This window comes from Lepisosteus platostomus, chromosome 21 (assembly GCF_059453375.1).
Source record: "Lepisosteus platostomus isolate fLepPlt1 chromosome 21, fLepPlt1.hap1, whole genome shotgun sequence".
Lineage (NCBI taxonomy): Eukaryota > Metazoa > Chordata > Actinopteri > Semionotiformes > Lepisosteidae > Lepisosteus > Lepisosteus platostomus.
Genome location: NC_142631.1, coordinates 6,048,553 through 6,073,325, shown reverse-complemented (window position 1 = coordinate 6,073,325; position 24,773 = coordinate 6,048,553). Strand labels below are relative to the sequence as shown.

General features: G+C 44.4%; 1 pseudogene; it reads left to right on the top strand.

The window, feature by feature from the left end:
* LOC148643977 (uncharacterized) overlaps positions 1–22,406 on the top strand; it is a 58,641-nt pseudogene extending 36,235 nt beyond the window's left edge.
* The last annotated feature ends 2,367 nt before the right edge of the window (positions 22,407–24,773 follow it).

The following is a 24,773-nucleotide window of genomic DNA, read 5'->3' as shown; positions in this document are numbered from 1 at the left end:
TACAAGAGATATATATTCAGTCAGTTACGAAGTGTTACACATATCAAGAGGACATACGTTCGGTATATCATTCATTTAGACCGTTTCGTAAATGAACTTGGTTATAACTTCTACATTGATACTGAAAACAAGTACATAACTCTTAGGAATTAAATTGATATCAACTGGTTGGGATAACAATTGAATTCTCGAGCTGTAATGCATTGAAGTTGAATACTCATCCAATCTCTGGGGATTCAGATCTCCTGCGGGCACAAAGAAACAGTTGCAGGCTTGTTGCTATCCAATTCGCGCTCTCTGGCTCGGTGCCAGGCTGTGCTGTGCGACTTGGTGGAGACTCCTGCGGCACTGCTCTCTGAAGACTGGCTAGTTAGTGTTGGCTTTAACTAGCAAAGTTGTGCTCAGGAGAAAAGATGACTGTGTGTCCCAGCAGGTCAGGAAGAGGACCGGTTCGTCCCTGATGAAGCTAGTTCTGAATAGTGACTCAGCTGTCCACAGTTCCGACCTGTTCACGAGGCTTGCTGCTGATGCTAACCTCGGGCGGATCCTTTGGTTACTCTCTGGCAACCTCCGCTCTCGACTCTTAGAACAAAGGAAAGTTCTGGCACTCGGACACACTGGCCGTTACATGGTTGTCCGGGCTGAGTCTCAGGATGGTCAGGAGGCGCGCTGCGAGAATGTCCTGCCCTTGGGAGCCTTTCTGCTCCTGGGCCGTCCTGCCCTGGAATTGTTTCGCACCCCTGGAATTCTCCTTAGAGATTCTTCTACTGGAATTTTCCTATTGGCTCTCTGTGTTGCCTGTTTTTACCTGGATGAACTGCAGGTTGTTCATTAGCTGAAAGTGTCATGGGCATCAGAGACCCACGTGGGTTACTCAGCCCTACCAGTCCCTGATTGGTTGATCAAGGTGAGATATGAGCCACTTACTCCTGACACCTAGGAATGCAGTCCAGATGTCCATCTGGCACTCCCTAGACAGATAGACACCAATGGATGACCATTGATCATGATAGCCAGGCTTAGCTAAGTGCACCCCCATTTGGGAGCTTTCCCTTATCAAAAGAAAACATCTTTAAATCAGCCTGCATGAACAGCTTGGTGCAGCCACAGAGATGAAGAGAGAGATGGGGCCTCATTTGGGAAAGCACAGCAACACTTAATTCTGTCTTATTAACAAGCATTGCCGCTTCACCTGATCACACCGTATTTATGTTCTGGTGTCTTGCTGCTGTGCTGACAATAAAGAGTATAGTACTTTCCACTCTAAAAGAACCTGAATTTCTCTTATAAGGTGGATGCAGGTGGTTACATTACCTGTAAAGCACTTTGAGTGGAATGTCAAGGAAAGAGCTATATAAGTATAAGCAATTATTATTTTTTATTATAATGTCTTACTTTGAGTTTGAAAGTTCTGAGTGTAATTTAAAGAAGCAGAAGAGTTATTATGAAACTCTGAAATGCAAATATAGAGACAATAGTGATAGCACAAGTGCAAGTAAGATTCAGAATAGAAGTGAAAATGTGAGTGAGGTAATTTGTGAACCATACTAGCAATGCTGTAATTCTAATTCCAACAGCTTGATAAATGTGATGTGATGTCTTCGTCTGCTTCCAGATATGAGACTAAAGTTGTCCATCTTGGATCCAGATATCACTTCTCTGATTGTTCAACAAAAGCAGCTCCATACTTCACATTACCTTTTTAAGTAATAAAAACATTTGCAAAATATCCAGCTTTGTTTGTAAAATATGTTAGTACTTTTCATAATATTTAATTCAATATTAGTTATTTTTAGTACATTAATAAGTGATGATTTTTACAAGGGAAGAAGTGGTCGTAGGCATAGGTAGTCCACCACATCTGACTTGGTGTAAGTGGTCCATGGAGCGGCCCCACTATGGGGCCTCACTAAACTCAGTAAATAATTGAAAAAAATATACAGAAAATCCTTAAATCGCTAAAAATCAAGCTACAGAAACTAATGGATGAAGGAAAATAAACACTTATAAGTTTATATCTAGTATAAAAAAACTTTTTAGACAACATGTAGCCTCACTTCATATTTCTTACTCTGATGAAAAATTAGGAACGTTAAATGCCTTGCAGAGCTCTCACTTGGACCAAATTTTTCACTTCAGCACGTAACCTTGGCAACGTTTCTATCAAACAAAATGGACACATTTTTAATTTGTCCACAAAAATAACTTCCAGCCGATCTAGAGCAACTGAGCCCATCTGTACTGCCTCTGTGGCTGTCTCTCCATCTTCAATCCCAGTGTCACTTCTAAAATCTCTATGTCCATTAATTTTACTGTAGTGTTCATCTGACGATCCAGTCAGTGCACCTGTATTAAACCCAGTCTCTCTCAGTGCAGTGTTAATGTACTGAAGGGTCCAGTCAGCGTGTCTGTATTAACTCCTCTTTCTCAGTGCAGTCTTAACATAACCTCTCACTGCCTCAGTGGAATTTTAACGTACTGTTGTGTCTAGTAAATGTATCCGTATTAACCCCCCCTATCTCTCAGTGCAGTGTTAATGTACCATAGTTTCCAGTCAGTGTGTTTTAAGTGTATTAATTCACCTCTCTCTTAAATACAGTCTTAAAATATTGTAGTCTCCAGTCAGGAAATGTGGTCGCATTCACCTCTTCTCTCTCAATGCAGTGTTGAGGTACTGGAGTATCTATTCACTGTTTCTGTATTAACGTCTCTGTCACACAGTGTAGGGTTAATTTAATTAGCGACCTATCAGTTGGTGCTTTGTATTAACTTCCTTCTATTTCGGTATAGTGTTAATGTTCTGAAGATCCAGTCAGTCACTGTGTCTGTATTAACATCTTTCTCATCAGTTTTAATGTGTTGTAGTGTCCAGAAAGTCAGTAATGACAGCTCTCTCTCACTGCAGTGCAGGACTGATGTACTAATGTATCCAAATAATAAATGTGATTATTTTCACTCCTCTGTCTCTTGGTTCTGCCTCTATGTCTGAGTGTCTCCCAGGCCAGATTAAAGGGTTTAGTCTGAGCTCTAAACCCTTAATTTTCTTCAGTACTGCCTCTGTGTCTCTCCACAACCAGCTTTGAGCTTCAAACCCTTCATACACATCATACTGATTCTCTCTCTCTCTCTCTCTCTCTCTCTCTCTCTCTCTCTCTCTCTCTCTCTCTCTCTCTCTCTCTCTCTCTCTCTCTCTCTAGTCTACTATCAGCTATGGAGCCCTTCATGTCCAATAGTACAGCCTCTTGTCTGTATCTCCCAGCCCCCTCTTAAGGACAAGCCCTCCTTTCCATCAGTATTGCCTCTGTTTCTCTCTCCCCAGCCAAGTATCAACTCCACATCCCTCATTTCCATCAGTATGGCCTCTGTGTCTCTATCTCAGAACCCAGTAGATGGGATTAGGGAGTACAGTAGGAGCAGAGGGGTAAAGAAAAAAACAGTCAAATAAAGGTTCTTATAAAGAAGAAGGTTTTGAGTCTAGATTTGAAGGAGTTTAGAGAAGTTGACTGATATCTTTAGGGATAGAGTTTTTGGGCACTATCACACATAGAGTGTAGATGGGCTTGGGGGACAGATAGGAGACTAGAAGTAGAAGAGAGAAGGTTGAGAGGTGGGGAGAAGCACGATAGTAGCTTTGGCAGGGATGAGGTGCCAAGCCATGCGCAGCCTTAGAGGTCAGCATGAGGATTTTGAAGTTGACACGAAACTTGACAGGAAGCCAGTGCAAGGACTCCAGGATAGGAATAATATGCAGCAGACCTGGTCAGGATTCTGGCAACTGAATTTTGGACATATTGGAGTTTGTTCAATGTGGTTTTAGAAACCTCAGTGAGTAGAGTGTTACAGTGGTCATTTTGATATGGAAAAGAAGGTCACATACATGAAAATGGACTGGGAGAGAAACACAGAGAAAGTATGTATTATGGCTATGAAGGGTATGGAGTAGATGCTGGCCTGGGAGAATGAGACAGGGGCAGTACAGATGAACATGAAGATCGTGTAGAGCTGACACTGGGGAAGACAGAGAGAAGCAGATCTAAACTACACAAAATATTTAGTGTAGAGGAGGGAGTTTGAGATTCAGCTTGAGCTTAAGGAGGGAGAGTCACAGATGTAGTACAATGGCCGAAGGGTTTAAATCAAGGCTGGGAAAGAGAGACACAAAGGTAATTCTGGACATTGATAGTTCAGAGCTGACACTTGGCAGGGAGAGAGAGAAATATGGAAGTAGTACTGATGGGCATGTCAGCACACTGTAGCTCACACTGCATGGGTGAGAGGAAATAAAAGCCTTGATGTTAATACTAGGCTGGGAGATATAGACACATAGGCCAATGGAAATTAAGTGCTTGTCATTGACACTGGGCTTGGACATACAGGCCATAACGATAGACATAAAGGCAGTGGAGCTGACAGTAGGCTAGGGAGAGAGACACAGAAGCAGTTTGATGAGCATGGAGGCTTTGGAGCTCACAGGGTTTTGGGGAGAAAGAGGCAGTACTAATGGAAACGAAGGGTGTGTAGTCGTGTAGTTGACACTCGACAGGGGACGAAACAGAAAGGATGTACTGTAGTCATTGTGGTTGTGAGGGGTATGGAGCAGACACTGAGCTGGGTGACTGAAACTGAGGCAGTACAGAGGATATGATGGGTTTAGAGCTGACAATGGGCTTGAGGAAGAAGAGTCACACTGGGCTGGGACATACAAACCCAAAGGTCACACTCATAGACATGAAAGGTATAGAGCTCACATTAAGTTGGAAGAGAAAGAAACACCAGGCAGTACTGATGGGTGTGAAGAATTGATTAAACAGAGCTCAAAGAGAGACATAGAGAAAGTATAGATGGAAATGAAGGGCTTGGCATTTACACTGGTCTGGGAAATACAAACAGAGGCCATGCTAAGGGATGAATATAGTCTGTGGAGAGAGAGACAGCAACATGTATTGGAGGTAGTTCTAATTGCTCATGTTGTTTTCTTGGGGGAAAAGGAGTTAGTGGGTAAAAGTGTCTATCCTAGAATAGGGTTGTAGTTCCAATGTGCTTACCAGCATTCAAGGCAGATGGAAAAAAAAATCATCAATACTGTCTCTGTGTCTCTTTGCCCTAGTCGACTGTGAGTACTGCTTCTCTCTTCTCTTAACCAGAGTTCCAAATCCCTCCTGCGCATCTGTTAAGTTAAAACCTTCATGTCCATTAGTACTGTTCATTAGTAAGATTAATAAAGACACTGTCTGAACAATACTTACATTAACACTGCACAGTGAGAGAGAGCAGTTAATACAGTAACATTTTTTGAACACTACAATACATTACAAACTGAGAGGGGAGTTAATACAGACACACTGACTGGACACTACAGTACATTAATAGTGTACTGAGAAAGGGGAATTTAATACAGACATACTGACTGAATCCTTCAGTACATTCACATTGCACTGAGAGAGAGTAGTAAAGAAAGACACTCTGACAGGACACTGCAGTACAGTAACACTGCTAATACAGACACAGTGACTGACTGTGCACTAAAGTATATTAAGAACTGCACAGAGAGAGATGGGTTTATAAAGACACGGAGTGACTGAATCCCTTAGTAAGTTAACACTGCACTGAGAGAAAGAGAGAAATTAATAAAGACACATTATCTGGATACAACAATTCCAAAATTCCGTGGACACAGAGAGAAATTAATAAAGATCACCGACCCAGCACTACAGTATGTTAACACTGCACTGAGAGAGAGGGGTTAACAGAGACGCATTATTACACTCTTACTTTACTGCTCTAGAGGACAAAATACTTCAGGGGAACACATAGCACCGTTTAAGGTTCTCAAATGAGAAGTTTGGAGGATCAGAAGTCCCAGAACTTGCCGTGGTGTATAAGCAAGACAAAAACTAACAATTCAATTTTTGTCCAAAAAGAAAGGAAAACAGAACCCAGAGAAGATACACCACCACATTCATCAAACGCTTTGAGGACTCCCCCCACTCAAGTCTCGAAAGAGGGGTAAATACAGACACACTGAGAGGACAGTGCAGTATGCAATATAATTAACACTGCACCGACAGAGAGGGATTCATAAAGACACACAGACTGACTAGACACCGTGGTACTTTAACACTGCACCGAGAGAGAGGTTAGAATGGGCAGACTGACTGGACAATACAGCACTTTAACACCCCAGTAGGATGATTTTAATACAGAAACACTGGACGTTACAGTACAGTGACAAACAGTCGAAAAACACTAATTGCATCTGGGCTAGGGTAGACAAAGAAACAGAGATAGTACTGAGAGCTCAGAGCTTACACTGGGCTGGAAGAGAGAGAGAAAACTACTGGAAGACGTGAAGGGTTTGGAACTCATAATGTGTGGGGGAAAACAGTCACAGAGGCAATAATAATATTCATGAAGCTAAAATGTTATTGGGGAAGAGAGAAAAACAAGTCTATAATGATGGACATAAAGATTCTTTCAGCTAACACTCAGTGGGAGAGAGAGACACACAGAGGCAGTACTGATGGACATAGAGGGTGTGGACATTACACTGGGCTGTGGGAGAGAGTTAAGCATGCACAGAACTGAAGGGAATTAAGGCTTTTGGCATTCACACTGGTGTAGGGGAAAGAGAAACAATGAAACAGTACTTATGGAAATCTAGGGATTTAAGTTGACACTATGTTGGAATAGAGACAATATCACACAATGAGATCATTGATGGGCATGGTAGGTTTAGAGCTCACAGTGGGGTAAGAGAGAGAGAGACAGACATTGTAGTTCAGATGCATATCTTTCATTTGCATGTCAAGGCCCTGCAGAGACACAAGTTGAGCCCAAAAAAGGCCCCTTTGAGCCAGCTGGTCCTGAGGCTCACTGGCCCAAGCCACACCAACACCAGCTAGCCGCAGGACAGCACTGCTAGAGCACCACAAATCAGAATCAACCACACCGCAACAGAGATTAAACAACAATATCTCACACACTGGGACATACACACACACAACATAAACTGGAATGCTACAGAACCCTAAACAGACAAGACAAACTAGCCAGATATTTGATCAATATAAGAAACAGCGAAAAGAAACTGACCATGGCAAAGTACAGGCCCAGTAACCACAGCCTGGCCATAGAAACTGGGCGACATAGACAGACCTGGCTGCCCAGAGAGGACAGGCTGTGCTCCCACTGCCAGTGGGAAACAACAGAGACAGAGATGCACGCCCTTACTGCATTGTGACAAATATTCTTGGACTGACAAACATTCTTCCCAAAATTTACAAATCCAGTTCCAGAACTCCCACACCTCCCAGAATCGCAACAACTCCCAACCCTACTGGGAGAGGGGGGAGGGAGCTCAGTTCAACTGGCAGCCCAGTATGTGATCTCCTGTCACAGCCAGAGGAACAGTGAGCCTTTCTCTCAAAAATGCTCCATGTTTTTATGTAAAGCTATTATGTTGTGTCTGTATTGTAAATGTCTGTCGATCTAATGTAAATTGTACATACTTTGACAATACTGATTTATTCATTGCTCATGCCAATGAAGTTTCTTGAATTGAATTGACACAGACTATGTACTGATGGTAAGGAAGGTTTTGGAGCTCACACTGGCCTGTGTAAGAAAGAGACAAAGATGCAGTATTGATGGATATGAAGGGTTTGAAGCTGACACTGGCCTGAGAGAGACATAGAGGCAATACTGATGGGCATGAAGGGTGTAGAGCTCAGACTGAGCTTGGAGAGATAAACACAGATGTACTTCTGAAGGACGTGAAAAGTGTGGTGCTGTCACTGGGTTGGGTGAGACAAAAAAGGCATGATGGACATGATTTTTTTGGAGCAGACATTCTTTATTTTATTTTTAGTCTCAGAATATTAGGATATTAAGTTGAGTCCTTTTCAGTCTACAGTTAAGACTGTTCTGATTGGATAGGTTTATAACTGTGTGGCAACTTTTAACTAATTGTACCACAATTAAGCAACAATCAAGTGGATAACAGATTAGAAAGCTTAACTGTTACTCCAAGGAAATATTTCACACATCTGATAACAGTCTACCAAAAAAGTACTTTATATTACTTTATTGAGTAATCTAAAGTACATTGACTCCCAGAGAGTTAAAAAAATCAAGTGCAGTAAAGGATACAGATAAGTAATCTCATACAGACACATTACATGAGTCTTTAATAATAACAAAATCTATTTTGGTGCTGTTAATACTAATTCCTTCTTTTATATAATGTTTGTAAAAGTACTGTAGCGTTCCACTTCCCCCTTCCCCGACACATCGCCCTTTGTCCCTTCCCAGCAGCAGTTTTCCTTTCCTTCAAGAATAGCTATATAAGGAGGAACCCTCAGGAATTCACACTCGCTCCACTCGTGGTATGCTTGGGGTTATCTCGCAACTGAGCTCTTTTTCCACCTTCCACCTGCCAGCGGCTAGCGTGCTCTGTATTTTGCTGCTGTAAATCGTCTTGTGTCTGTTGATTATCTCCCCCTCTTCCCTCCGAGCTGACCGATTCGCCACATTGGTGTCAGAGCGGGACGAACTGAACCCAAGCAGTCGATTTACTTGGACGGAATAATGGAGACAAGCCCAGACGAGACACCACAGGCCCAGGGGCACTGGGCTGGGACAGCGGAGCTACAGGCACGGACCGACAGAGAAGCAGGGCTGTGCTGCAGAAAGAAGCAGAGAGCATGGTAGGAACAGCAGGGCAGCTAGAGAGTGCAAGTCAGGACAGCGGCTGGGCAATACTTCCACCAGTAGGCCGGTTTCAATTCAACTTTATTGTTATTATACTTACACAGGTGCATAGTATAATGAAAAGTGTTTCTCATTAGTCACTCAGGTGCAGTATATAAATAGAACAGAAGATAAGACAATAGACAGTAACACAATAACAATAACAGTAACGTGTAATAACATAACGCAATCAAAACTGTGCAAAATCCGCAAGCAGAGAAATTATAACAGGACAAAAACAATGCAAGGTAATTCAGGGAACAGTTCAAAAATAGTATGGTGATTAATAAATATTACAACTAATACAGTTTTACTGAGGTATCGAAGGGACAGTACAATTCCGGCTTACATGTTGTGTGTGTGTAGTGGTGTTGGAGTACAGTCCTTGTTGGTATAGGAAGAAGTGGGGAGAGATTATAGTATGATGGGAGGGAGTGGGGGTGTCACCAGCTTGACGGCTCTGGGGAAGAAGCTATTTTGGAGTCTAGTTGTGTGCGACTGGAGTGACCGGAACCTTCTGCCAGATGGTAGGGGAACAAACAAGTTATGACTGGGGTGAGTGGGGTCAGACATAATTTTGGTGGCTTTTTTTAGACTCCTGCCGATGATGTGTTGGGCAGTTTTGACCACCCGCTGCTGTGCTTTATGGTGTTGAGTGTCCACGTAAGGTCCTTAGAGATGTGAACACCTAGGAATTTGAAGTTATTCACCATCTCCACCGCAGACCCTTCAATGTAGATGGGGAGTGGACTTTTCCTTGTCTCCTGAAGTCAACAATCAACTCCTTGGTTTTGCTGATGTTTAGACATACTGTAGGTTGTTGGTTTGGCACCAGTCTGCAAGTTGTTTTATCTCCTCCCTGTAGGGAGTCTCATTGTTGTCAGTGATCAGGCCCACGACTGTGGTATCATCAGCATACTTGATGGTGTTTGTGCTGAACTTGGCAGTACAGTCGTAGGTGAACAGGGAGTAAAGCAGTAGGCTGAGCACACAACCTTGAGGGGCACAAGTGTTAAGGGTGAATGTGTTGGAGGTGAGGTTGCCAATCCTGACAGTGTGGGGTCTGCTGGTGAGGAAGTCTAGGATCCAGCTACTGTACATAGGGTTGTATCTAAACCTAGAGCCCTGAGTTGGGTAGAAAGTTTTATGGGTATGATGGTGTTAAATGCTGAGATAAAGTCATTGAATAACATTCTTGTATAGGTGTTCCTTTTATCCAGTTGGGTTAGTGTGGTGTGTAAAGCTATTGAGATAGCATCCTCCGTGGAGCGGTTTGTGCGATGGGCCAACTGGAGAGGATCCAGTGTTTTTGGAATGCTGGCTTTTATTTGTGGAATAAGTAGTTTTTCAAAACACTTCATTATGATGGGGGTGAGTGCAATAGGGCGGTAGTTGTTCAGGCATGTGGGGGCTGATTTTTTCGGTACTGGCACGATGGTGATCGTCTTGAAGCAGCTAGGTACAGTGGCCTGGGCCAAGGATAGGTTGAAGATGTCGGTGCAGACATTGGCTATCTGCCAGGCATGTTCTGAGTACCAGGCCAGGGATACCATCAGGTCCAGCAGCTTTATGTGTGTTCACTCTACTTAGTGATTTCCAAACACCTAGCTTGGATAGTGTGGGGGTTGGGGTGGCAGGGGAGTCAGTTGTCCAGGTGGTTGGTTCAGAGTTATGAGCTTCAAAGCGTGCGTAGAAGTTAAGCTTGTTTGGGAGAGAGGGGTCAGTAGCGCTTACAGGGCTTGTTTTGTTCTTGTAGCTTGTGATTGTATTTATTTCTTGCCACATGCGTCGTGGGTTAGCGTTGGTGTTGTAGTGGTGTTCTATCTGGGATTTTTACTGTTTCTTGGCAGATTTTATGCCAGCTCTTAATTTTTTCCTAGCCACTCTCAATTCTTCCTCATTGCCAGATTTGAAAGCTGCATCACAGGCTTTGACCAGGGAGCGGATCTCAGTGTTCATCCAAGGTTTTTGATTTGGGAGTATTTGCGTATCTTTTTAACACTCGGCACATCATCAGCACATTTGCTGATGTAGCTGGTGACTGATGATGCATACATGTCAATATCAGTGTGGGATCCGTGGGAGGCTGCATCTTTGAACACACTCCAGTCTGTGCACTCAAAACAGTCCTGAAGCATTGATTCTGCCTCTTTGGTCCATGTTTTTACAGTTATAACTGGAGCTTTGGTGCGTTTGAGAAGTCGTCTGTAGGCTGGGAGTAGGAACAGGGAGATGTGGTCAGATCATCCAAGAGGGGAGTGAGGTACTGCTTTGTAAGCACCGGGTACATTAGTATAAACAAGGTCTAGTGTGTTGTTTCCTCTGGTGGGGCAGTCAACGTGTTGGTGGTAGCTAGGCAGGACTGATTTAAGATTTCCCTGATTAAAATCACCTGCAATAATAAAAACACCAGGGTGTGCTGATTCTTGTTTACTAATAGCTTTGGATAGCGTTTTGACTGCTTCCTTAGCATTAGCGTTAGGAGGTATGTATACAGCGGTAATAATGACCGACATGAATTCCCTTGGTAGATAAAAGGGTCTGCATTTTACCATGAAATATTTTAAGTCGGGTGAGCAGTGGATCGCGATTTCTGTAGTATCTCTACACCATGCTTGGTTGACATAAATACACAGACCTCCTCTTTTATTTTTACCAGAGGAAGCTGTTCTGTCCGATCGGAGAGTTAAAAAGCCAGCTGAATTGCGGAGTATGTTGTTGTGAAGCCATGTTTCCATGAACACAAGAGTGCAGCAGTCTTTTGTTTCCTGGCGAGTAGTGAGCCTGAGTTTTATTTCGTCCAGTTTGTTGTCTAGGGACCGTACATTAGCGAGGAACAGGCTGGGTATAGGTGGTCTGTTCCACTGTTCTTTTAGTCTTATTTGCAGCCCAGCTCTCTTACCGCGTTTCTGTTTGCGCTCACACCACTTGCGCCATCTCCTCTCCCGGCGGTCACGGTCAGGTGGCTCCGCAGTTCCAGGTCCGCGGTGTAGAGGATGGACGAGCTGATGTAATCCAGGTCAAGTGAACTAAAGGAGAAATCCCTGCAGTTGTTTCTGATGTCCAGTAATGTTTTCCGGTCATAGGAGAAGTAAGCTTCAGTGTTTTGATAAATAACGTGACAAAAAAACATAAAAATAACGAATAAAATGCACCATTGTTTGAGAGCTAATGAAGCCGCTGAGTCCATGCACACCGCCATCTTGAACTTACGGGAGAAGCGCCGTGGGAAGCATTTAGGCGGTGTTACGGGAGCCTGGTCAGACTGGGAAATGCGTTGTTAAAGACCCTATGCGTGATGGTATAATCTGGAATTGTCTGGAGAAAGACATCAGGAGATGACACAGCAAGGTTAGGTTGGTAGACAGACAAGGGGCAGGACTGAAGTGCTCTGGTGCATGGTAGGAACGAGCGCAAATCCAGGAAAATCCAAAATCCAAAAGCCAGAAGATCCATCTGAGACGAAGATATTTTAAAAACCAAGGAACGGGAAACCCAGCTGTACTATCACCTGTTGTGATCGAAGGGACACCCTGCCAAGCGCTAGTGGATACAGGGTCATTGGTCTCCACCTTGCACCCCGACCTAGCCCTGCCAGGGGTACCACTGAGATCCACCGACCTGAAGCTGAGTACAGCGATGGGCGAGGAGACCTCCATGCTGGGGCGGGCCGTGGCATTAGTGGAAGTGGGGAGTCAGTGCTTCTGGGGGCTAGTCTGGTTCGCCACTATACAGGAGAACTGCATACTGAGGCTAGATTTTCTCCGAGGTGCACAGGCTCAGCTCGACCTACGGCACAGCACCCTCTGTCTCTCTCTCTATCCTAGTGCAGTGTCAGATCGAAACCCATCATGTCCATTAGTACTGCTCCTGCTTTTCTCTTCGCCAGACCAGAGTTCCAAATCCCTCCTGCACATTGGTTAAATTAAAACCTTCATGTCCGTTAGTACTGCCTATGAGTCTCTCTCCCAGCCTACTGTCAGCTCAAGAACCCTGTATTCCATTGTTACTGCCTCTATGTCTCTATACCAGTCCATTGTGAGCTTCTTGTCTTTCATTTGCATCAGTCCAGTCTCAGTGTCCACCTAGTGTCAGCTCCATGCATCTGATTGATTGACCTGACTGGATTGATTGAAATAAAAGACATGAAGCTCACAATGGACTGGTAGAGAGACATAGGGACAGTAACAATGGAATACAGGGTTCTTAAGCTGAAATTAGGTTAAGAGAGAGAGCTTGAAATAACAGAAGTACTGAAAGACATGCAGGTCTCAGAGTTTACACTGGGCTGAAGGATTATTCATGCAGTTCCGATTTAAAGTGTTTTTTCACCAATAAGGAGCAGCTGCCAAATGGAGATGCGCCCAGCAATGCCTGCCTATCATGATCAATGGCCATTCCTGAAGCCATATCTGGACTGCAGTCCTATGTGTTAGAGGTCATGGTTACTTATCCCTAGAATTGAGCAAACAATCAGGAACCTGCAATGCGAGGTAACCCCTCATGGGTCTCAAATACGTGCTAAGATATTGACCAATCATCACCTGTCTTGGTTCTGATTTAAAAGACACTGCACAACTCAGAACTTCACTTCTCCCACCATTTCTGCGCACCCTCAGAGACAATTATGTAACGGCCAGTGTTGTCTGTATAGGGCCTGGAACCTTGTTTCAGCAAAGCGGCCCAGGGAATGCCCGTACGTATGAATTCAAATTGCTAGCCACCAACCTGAACGCTTCGCTTGATCACCGAAGTATACATTTGGACTCTTGTCGTTAGTCTGAATACATTTTTATTCAGCAGCAGCGCTACATCAGAAGCAAACCAAGTTTCTTCCATCCTAAAGAGTGACCTGCTCAGACCCACAGTCACCCTTGGTGCATAGAGAATTTCTATTAGTCAGCTGGACTACTAGAAGGTCCGTGAGAGAGACACTGTCGGGCGAGTCGCCACAGCAGAAATCTTTCCCTCTTTTACTTCGTCCAACTCCGAGCTGCACCACGACTGGTTGGCCGGTAACCAGAGGATTGGACGCAGCCACCAGGCAGGTTTTGTTGCCTAAACAAAATGACAGTACCGATGGACGTGATTGTTTTGGAGCAGACATTCTTTAATTTATTTTAAGTCTTAGAATATTAGGAAATTAAGTTTAGTCCTTTTCAATCTACTTTAGGTTTATAACTGTGTGGCAACTTTTAACTTACTGTACCACATTAAGCAACAAACAAGTGGATAACAGATTAGAAAGCTTATTAGAAACTGTTACTCCAAAGATATATTTCATACATCTGATAACATTCTACCAAAAAGTTCCAGTCTTTATTGTGCAATCTAAAGTACATTGACTTCCAGAGAGTTCAAAAATCAAATACAATAAAGGATACAAATAAGTAATCTCATACAGACACATTACATGAGTCTTTCATAATAAGAAAATCTTTTTTGGTGCCGTTAATACTAATTCCTTCTTTTATATAACGATTGTAAAAGTACGTTTTTCAGATATTTTTTTTTCAATATTTCAAGCAAGACTGTGATTAATTTCTCAAGTAGAGGTTTTAGTATAGTGAGTAGACATTGCGAGACAACAGAACGAGAGAGTAGAAGGCGGGAATATATGACGTAAGACTGTGATTTGTGTAGTTAATAAAACAGTCAAAAGTATATAAGACCGGCTCTTTGCTTTTGGAGCTTTCTCCACCGCTTCAACTTAACCTTGGAGCTCCAGATTTGTATATGGAATACAAGATATGGAAGGAGTCGTAGAGATTTTTTAAAATAGCCAGTGGATCTACAGAAGCTCCGGACATACAGATGCAGCCATTCAAAATGCATGATACAAACCCGTACCGCGGGCATCTACGCGTGCGCCACCACGCCCTACTGCAGTACGTAATTGACTGGCCAAAATGACCGACAGGGGCACTCGTGGTGCATTGGTCGGTATTGAAAAGATTTAATCATTTAATCTCTTTACTGTGCACATTTTAATCAGCTTAGTATCGAATATTTATATGGAATTTTACCATTAAAGGGAAATTTTAGTAGCTAAGCATAAAAAGAATAAAAGGATAACGCATCTGAAGGTCATAAACAATATTAATTTAGGAACATAAACATATTATGTAAACTGTTTATTGCTGGTCTTGGTATTCTAATAGTGCTATTTTAGTTTTTCAAAGAAATGTTTGTTAAAAGAAAACCCGACCTCTCGCTTATAAGTCGGGCACTTGACCATCACACCACCGATACGGTCACATGAAACAGCCGTACACATGTCAATAGATATGATAAATTTAAAAGTCTAAAGAGTATACAACTTAAATTGTTAATTGAATAAAGATTGTCCCTCAGCAGTGATCAGGAGTCGAAACTGGGTATTTTCTGGCGACAGCTCAAACGCTGTACATGAGAGGTTGAGCTTTATTAGCTCCACGTGGCAGTAATTCAGGATACTATTATCAGACTTGCGATATTATGTGGTATTATACGGTATGACGAGTTATGACGCGTTTTACCGTGGTATACCCCGCTCATTTTGAATGGCTGCATCTGTACTGTATGAACAGACTGTAGGTGCCTTAGACACTTACTTTACACCACGGAGAAATGTGGTTTTGGAACGGCATAAATTTAGACAGAGAACACAGTCTCAGGACAAATCTATTGATGCTTTTGTGAATGCACTACGACAGTGGTTCTCAAACTTTTTGGACCAAGTACCACCCCTGATCAAACCTTAGCATCCAAGTACCACCTACAAGTCATCTTCCCATAGGAACCACAGAAAATCTCAATGACCAACATTAGCGCACTCGCACACTCTCACATACACATATAATAAAAATTGAAACACTAATAAAAATAACACTGAGCACTTACCATTTCAGTGAGAGGGGTGAGCTTGTTTAGTTGAGCAAAGCCTTGCAATGTCAGGAATGAGGGCAGTGAGCTTCAAACGCAGATCTGGCTCAGCATCCATTTTGCTGCGGTACTTTGTCTTGATTGCAGTGAGAGCAGAGAAGCCTTTCTCACAAAGGTAGGTAGTAGCAAAAGGCATCAAAAATTGCACAGCCTTCAATGAGAGGGCTGGGTATTCACTCCATCTTTGGATCCAGAAATGCAACAGTGACTGTCATTTCAATTCTGACATCAGAGTCGCATCAGATGATAACCCGAGCAACTTCTCTTGCTCAGCACAGGAGAGATTCTTGGGTATTCCTTGGGCATCAACAGTAAAGGGGTTCCTGATCCACTCTGATGTGGCCTCAACTGGAAAATACTCGGAGAACTGTTCTTTCAATGACAAGAGGTACACAATCACATCTAGAACAGCAGCATCATGTTCCACATTATATGTGTGCAGATGGTTCTCCAGAGTTGGGAAAGCAGACACATCACCTGCGTTGAGTTTATTAACAAAAAGTTGCAGCTTTTTCTTCATAGCAGTGATTTTGTCAGACACATCAAAAATTGTTAAAGAGAGCCCCTGCAGTCCCATATTCAGCTCATTCAAACGTGTGAATATATCAGCCAGGTAGGCCAATTTTACCAGCCACAGCGGATCATCAAATAGACTTGCCAAGGGAGATTGCTGGTCATGCACAAACATCTGTACCTCAGAGTGCAGTTTAAAGAGCCTCATGAGCACTCTGCCCCTTGATAACCATCTCACTTCAGTATGTAGCAAAAGCTGCACGTTCGCTGCCTATTTCATTACAAAGCACACTGAACAGACGTGAATTCATTGGTTGAGCCTTGATAAAATTCACAACTTTGACAGCAGAGTCTAACACGGATTTCAAATCCTCAGACATTTTCTTGGCTGCCAAGGCCTCCTGGTGGATGCTGCAGTGGATCCACTTAATATCTGGAGCAACTTCTCTAATTCGTGCAACAACACCGCTGTGTCTGCTTGTCATCGCTCTAGCACCGTCTGTACAAACTCCGACGCATTTTTTCCAGTCAATGCCATTCTCTTCAATAAATTCATTCAGAAGCTGAAATATGTGCTCTCCTTTAGTTCTTGTTGGTAGCGGCTTGCAGAACAGAAAGTCCTCATGCGACATTCCCTCAAACTTATATCTAACGTAAACAAGCAAATTTGCCAAATTGATCACATTTACAAACTCATCTAATTGCAGTGAAAAGCATCTGTTCATGTTAACATGCTCTATCAGTGTACTTTTGACATCGTCCGCCATATCAATAATTCTGCGAGTCATTTGACTGTGTCATTCGAAAGGGCCACCAGGTCGAGCTGTTTAGCAGCTTTTTCTCCACACACAATAAGTATCAGCTCTTTTGCCAACGGTAAACAAAGTTCTTCACCGATAGTGTGGGGCTTACCTGCTTTAGCAATCCGCAAGCTTGCATAGTAAGATGCTTCTTGGGCTTTGGAAATTGGAGTGCCACTGTTCCTTATGGTGGACTTCAGATCTTTAAGTTTCCTTCGAAAGATATCAACAGACTTATCCTTTAAGAGCGCATGTTTCGTGGTAAAGTGCCACCTTAAATGTGCTGGCTTCATGCTTTCATTGCTTAGAATCTCACAGCACACGACACACTGTGGTCTTGGCTCTTCCTCTGTGTAAGTAAATCCCAAATTTAGATAATTTGGATCGTACCGCCTTGTAGCCTTTTTCCGACGCTTGCTGACACTAGCAGGTTCAGCAGCAGAGTTTGTGTCGGTGGCCGATGTATAATCCTCCTCAATCTCAACAGGTGTGCTTGATCTTTCAGCAGTAGCAGAAAGAAAGTGGGACAACAATAAGATGAAGCTTGAATTGAAGACAGGCCAGTAGAAGATTCATTTTGGAGGCCATCTAGAAGGTAATAAACACAAAGCCGGGGGGGTCTAAATGATTATGAAGGGCATGTTTCTGGGTATGAGCACAGATGGGTGTATGAACTTGGAATAGAGTAGTTAGTCATTTTGGAGCAGTGGGACAGATGAGTCTAGAGTGGGCTTCACTGCGGAAATCACAAATGTGCAGATAGCAGGAAGATCAATAATATAGTACATGTAGTGGTCAAACTCCTGGCACCTGAGAGTGTAGACAGAACAGATGATGTGAAAATTGAGAAAGCCTAAATACATTTGCCAAGAGTTAAGCTTCTGAGAAGACATGGATCCCGATATATAGAGTAACGGCAAGATCTCGACAATCCACTACTCTGTGATCAATAAATTCAGAACTGGCCTACTGTACCTTTGAGAATCTGGTGGTGCAAATGAAGAGCGAGAGTATGATGATAGACTGTAGCTGCAGCCTATGAGCCTGAGGCAGTAGCCTGAGCAGTAGTAGAGGGAGTTTCTCACTCCTTGCAGGGTCACCCATGGCAAACAGACAAACAGTTTGGGTAGAGGCTCCAGACAAACAGCGATCCAACACCTAAGTCCTCAACAGCAAATCAGGCTGAAGAATGACATACTCTGTCTCAACGGCTATGATGGCGGAAGAAGGCTGCAGCAGGACAGCGCTCCCCGGTCGTAATGGCCCCCCATTCCACTGGATCAAGGACACTCACCTGTCAAGACCTGTGCATGTCGTCTGCACCCCGGCTTCCCTTCAATAATAGGTTTCATGCACAGGGTCTCATCAGCGCTCCCACCATCTACTAAGTCCTGCGGCAATCTGGAAGTTCCAAGTCATGAATCTGCACTTAACGGCAGCTGCTAGAAGGTCGCCTGGCATTGGGACCAAAACAGGATTTCTGTTCGACAGCTGTGTTCACAACTGAGCAGTCCTATTCAGGATCATCTCTACTCACCCAGAAAGGGGAAGGCACTAGAAAAGGTGCCCTAAACCTGGGCTGTCTCTCCACCCTGTCTAGAAAATCGCATCCGGCCAGATCACCTTTCTGTGGTCAAAACCAAAGAACTAACCGATTAGACCCATGAAATTTGCCACTTGGAACGTTCGCTCCCTTATGGATAACAAAAACAGTGATTGTCCTGAGTGAAAGACTACCATCGTCGACAGGGAATTCGCAAGATAAGTCATCGACATTGCAGCCCTGAGCGAGACGCGTCTTCCCAACGAGGGACAGCTTAGAGAGGGTGGCGGTAGCTACACCTTCTTTTGGAAAGGACTACCGGCTAATAACCAACATATCCATGGAGTTGGCTTTGCTTTTAAGCAAAATTAGCCAACTTACTTGCCCTCCCATCGTTATTAACAAACGCCTGATGACCCTCCATCTCCTGTCTACCAACAATCAGTTGGCCGCCATTATTAGGGCTTATGCTCCAACCTTGGCTGCTGTGTCCCTAAGGAGGACAAGCTGATCTTGCTGGAGGATGTCAATGCTAGGGTTGGACGTGACTCCAGTGTATGGAATGGTGCCATTGGCAAAAAAGGTGTGGAAAGGCCAACTCCAGTGGTATCCTTCTCCTAAATAAATGTGCAGAACATTAACTTCTTATCACCAATACCCTATTCCGCCAGAAAAACAGATACAAGATTACCTGTATGCATCCCCCGGACTAAACACTGGCAACTCTTCCACTCTATTATTGTCTACTCCCACGACCTGAAGGACGCCCATACCACATCGATCGATGACCTCTTGCTGGACAGACCACTGTCTGGTTTGTACAATTATGAACATTTGGTTTGTCTCTAAACACCGAAAAGACAAGTAGGAAGAAACTCAAAGTCAGAGCCCTCCAAGACCCTATAAAAAGGTCAAATTTCAGGATAGCCTCTCTGCTCAACTCGAAGGTCTGAAATCCTCCACAGCAAGTGTTGTACAGCATTGGAGAGCTCTCACAACCGCAAGAGGAAAGCGTTCTGTGCATGGCAAAATGATGGCACATCACAACAGAAATGCGAGGAATATCAACACCTCAAAGCTGAGACCCAGAGGAAGATCCGTGACATTAAGAACAAAAGGTGGGAGAAGAAAGTTAAAGAGACACAACATTTTGCCGATCGCCATGATATGTGAAGTTTCTTTCAGATGACGAAAACCCTCTATAGATCGAGCTTAAATGGCCCCACTCCTCTCCGATCCCAAGATGGAACCCTCTTGAAAGACAGTTGGAAGGAGCACTTTCACTCAACAGTGAATCCGTAGTGCCTGATACTATTACTAATACAATTTAAGCCATTGTCCAACACCCAGAAAACACATCTCTGGGTGAGCCGCCAAATCTAGAAGAGATCCTTTGTGCCATTAAGAAAATGAAGGATAACAAGGCCTTCGGTGCGGGTGGCATTCCTGCAGAGATATTTAAGGCTGGTGGCAAGGGACTCGCTCACTCTCAAGCTTCAAAAGATCTTTAGCAAGATTTGGAATGATTGCGAAATCCCACCAGACCTCAGAAATGCTAACATTGTTGCCATCTTAAAGAAGGGCAATAAATTGGAGTGTGGAAACTACTGTACCTTGGCATTGCCCTGCTCTCCACCGTAGAAAAAAATCCTTACCCATGTGCTCCTAAATCGTATTCCCCCACTTGCCAAGGAAATCCTCCCCAAGTCCCAGTGTGGCTTCAGACCATCCCGGAGCATTATATGATATTTGTGGCCTGGCAAATCCAAGAGAAATGCTGCGAGCAACAACAAAAGCTGTATGTAGCCTTGAATGACCTGATTGACTCGGATGCCCTAACAATTTAATCAATATCCTCAGGCTGCTACACAGATGACTGCAACTCTCCTCTACAATGGGATGGAAATGGATCCCTTCACATTCAAACAGGGTCAAACAGGGCCAAAAAGGGTTGTGTCATAGCGCCAACCCTCTTCACCTTCTACCTCCTCGTTATTCTGCTATTGATCTCTGACCACTCTCCTTGTGTCGTTGAGATTGAATACCAGCTTGATGGGGGAACTTGTAATGGAAAGTTACTGAAGAAAAGTGTTTTATCCTAAAAATGACGTTTACGGGCAGAGCTGTGTTGTAAAAGCAGCTGGATTCTATGAACAAGGTGTGATTGTACCCAGCAAGTCAAGGGCACGGGATTTCTAAGAATATGTTTATCTCTGCCCCAGCAAAAAAGGCAGATACAAAACTGCTGTTTTTCCCTATTGCGCAATATAAATAAATGCCTTACTGAGTGAATGAGAACACCTTTCCTGGCTCTTCTTTGATAAAGATTCCATGACAACTTTGGCGACGAGGATGGTCACAAACCTAATGGCAGACGACTATTAGAACTACATCCGGACCCAGACAATTTTTGTGAACTGGACAAACCTCAGGGGATAAATTCTTATCCTTTGAGAGAAGCGTCTGGAGAAATCCACGGCCGTCTTACATCAGTAAGTGATCCTTTAATAGAACTGATCGTTTGAAAAGCAAGCCACAGGGGCATCCTCTTGGATAGGTTAGGGACTTAGAACGGGTCTGGGACCCAGTGAGTCCGGGACTCGTGAAACGAACATATCTTAACACAGACGTGGTTTTTGCTCTGCGGAGTAGTTAATATGATATTGTTCTAGAAACAGTAAGGCATTGTCGACAATGGGTAACGAGAGCTCTAAAGGCAAAGCTGGGCCAAGTGTCCCAGCCATGTACATGTATGATAAATTTGGCGATGCGGCAATAAAGTGTCTGGAATGAACTGCCTAAGGAGAAGATGCAGGACAGGGAAAGAAAGTAGACTGGAAATGTTTTGAGCTGTTGAGAAACGAGGTGCAGGCTAGGAAAAAAAAAAGAAGCACGGAAGAAAAAGATGACCAAACTCTGGGCCTTCAGTTTCCTATGATAGAATGTCCAAACCCCCAGTGCGGTAACCCTGTTTTAGTTTTTCGTCCATAGAAATTAGCAGAACTGGCAGCCGTAATCAGCTAACTACTAAACACCAAGACAAACGGGCGAAAATGCACCATCGCCTTGCAGCATCTAGTCACTCAATGTAAGCCCACGAGCAGGGAACTAGAGACTGTTTATTTAAAAAAGACCCTGGCTCTTGACTACGGCAAAGTGCGCGACACGTTCAACCCAGACGTGGTGTATGACGCTGCCATCGGCAGTGGCTATCAGAACCAGCTAAGCAGCATTTGCCAGAGAATAGAAGCAAAGTATCCCCCTAAAATGAACTGGTTCACCTTGAGACATACCAAGCCAAAACCTGGAGAAATATGTAATTATTTCTTGGAGATATTGACCCCCATCTTCAGTAACCTCAGTGGCCTGCCCCCTCCTGCCCCTAACGACAACAGCTCAGAATACGAAACTCAACTTACCCGTCTTTTTGTGGATGGCCTGCTCCCTGAAATAGGGAGCATGGTAAAAAAAAACAACTCATGCATCGGCTGGTACACCGCCCGGTTGACGGAGGTGTGCAGCCATGCTTATCATGCTGAGAGAAAATTAGCATCAAAGAACGAGAGAAAGGCATGAAAAGACAGCCATTAGCTACACCAGCTCCAGATGGCCCAGCTCCAGTTCTATCAAGGAGGAAGAGGAAGGGGCCGGGGGAGGGGACAAGGAGGCTGTGGCCGACGAGGAGGCTACTGAGGAAGAGGTAGAGACCAAGGAGAAGGAGACCGCGATGCATATTTTCACTGCAGAAAAACAGGACATTGGGCAAGAGAATGCCCCAACAAGGAGGGGGGGAGAGGAAGATGATGGGGGCTGGGACTTGGGGGCCCCCGGCTGGAGTAACAGTCAGCACACCATGGCAATGGGAAAAGAAAGATTGACTGTCCCTGCCAGGAGAGGTAGGGCCTGAGAGTACTGCTTTCATGGTACCTGCTGTCTCCACCCCTTCCCAGCTCCGAGCTTCCCAGCTTGTTGTGGTTGGTTGCTGAAAAGATTCTCTTCCCCTGCCCAACGTCTCCATGTAGCTCTCCAGTTTTTCCTGTGTAAAAGGCTGATGGGGAATCTTGGCGTCCGGTCCAGGACCGTGCAGTAAATGCCGCTGTCCATGCTCAGGCTCCATTGGTCCCCTACCCCCCCACCATTCTGTTTTTTGTCCCAAGGGACTCACAGTTTTTTCTGTCTTGATTTGGCAAGTGTTTTTTTCAGCATTCCGGTTCATTCTGAGTCTCAGTTTTGCTTTTACTTTTAAAGTAAAAACTTTTTATCATTCATTAAGACCGTTTCATAAATGAACTTGGTTATAACTTCTACATTAGATACTCAAAACAAGTACATAACTCTTAGGAATTAAATTGATATCAACTGGTTGGGATAACAATTGAATTCTCGAGCTGTAATGCATTGAAGTTGAATACTCATCCAATCTCTGGGGATTCAGATCTCCTGCGGACTCAAAGAAACAGTTGCAGGCTTGTTGCTGTCCAATCCGCGCTCTCTGGTTAGGTGCCAGGCTGTGCTGTGCGGTTTGCGATGGTGCGCTGCAGATGCTCACTGACCGGCTAGCTAGTGTTGGCTTTAACTAGCACAGTTTGTGCACAGGAGAAAAGATGACTGTGGGTCCCAGCAAGTCAGGAAGAAGACCAGTTCGTTCCTGGTGAAGCGCTAGTTCTGAATAGTGATTCAGCTGTCCACAGTTCTGACCTGTTCACGAGGCTTGCTGCTGGTGCTAACCTCGGGTGGATCCTCTGGTTACTCTCTGGCAACCTCCGCTCTAGACTCTTAGAACAAAGGAAAGTTCTGGCACTCGGACACACTGGCCGTTCCGTGGTTGTCCGGGCTGAGTCTCAGGATGGTCAGGAGGCGCGCTGCGAGAATGTCCTGCCCTTGGGAACCTTCTGCTCCTGGGCCGTCCTGCCCTGGAATTCTCCTTTGAATTCCCTTTAGAATAGTCCACAGAATCCTCTCCAGAATCTCTGTGTTGCCTGTTTTTACCTGAAGGAACTTCAGCTTGTTGATTGGCTGAAAGTTCCATGGGCATCAGAGTCCCACGTGGGTTACTCGGCCCTACCAGTCCCTGATTGGTTGATCAAGGTAAGATATGAGTCACTTACTCCTGACACTTAGGAATGCAGTCCAGATGTCCACCTGGCACTCCCTAGACAGATAGGCGCCAATGGATGACCATTGATCATGATAGCCAGGCTTAGCTAGGTTTATCCCCCTTTGGGAGCTGTCCTAGGAAACCTTATCAAAGGAAACCTTAAATCAGCCTGCATGAATAGTTTCTCTGTGGCTGCACCACAGAGATGAACAGAGAGATGAGGCCTAATTTGGGAAAGCTCAGAAACACTTAATTCTGCCTTATTAATAAGCCTCGCCGCTACAATTCATTTAGTGAGGAAGCCTGCGCTCTAGACACCAGAGATCTCTTAATCTTTTTAGCTGAAACCGGTAACGAGGCCTTGCTTTCTAAAGTACAGCTTGTTAAAGAATGTGTGCGTTAATTAGGCCACAAGATCTCCACCAATTCTTGTTCGATTGGCACTGAACGAGTGGCAGCCATTCAAAAAGGTCTTTCCTTGGTTGTATGGGATACTGCAGATCCTGGATTCCTGGCTATGCTTGACTGGCACAACCCCTTTCTGACATGACTCATGCTCTAGGTCTAACCATGACTGACTGCTTGACGTGGACACCCGATGGAGAAAAAGCTTTCGTCGACCTTAAAAGAGCCCTGATATCAGCCCCTGCCTTGGGCCTTCCTGACATGACTAAGGGTTTCACGTTGACTGTTGACGACAGACATGGGTTCTACAGTGCTGTACTTCTCCAGGCCCATGGCGATCGTTTTAAGCCTGTGGCCTATTACTCTCAGTGCCTCACTTCTGTGGCCCGCGGCCTGCCGGTCTGCCTTTGTGCTGTTGCAGCAGCAGCTGCAGCCGTTATGGCCTCTGCTTCCCTGGTGTGCTAGCACCCTCTTATGGTCCTTGTACCTCATGTGGTGGCCTCCATCCTCCTCCAGAGTAAGACCTCGTACTTTTCTCCCACATCCTCCCCCCATTACCACTACATCCTTCTGTCCCTTCCTCACGTCACAATCAAATGGTGTAAGGTGCTGAATCCAGCCACCCTATTGCCCACAGAGGATGAGGGAGAGCCATATGATTGCACGGCGGCCATCACCTCTCAGGTAACCCCCAGACAGGAACCCTTACTCCCGCGTCAGAAAGGGGTAAGTGGAAAACTAC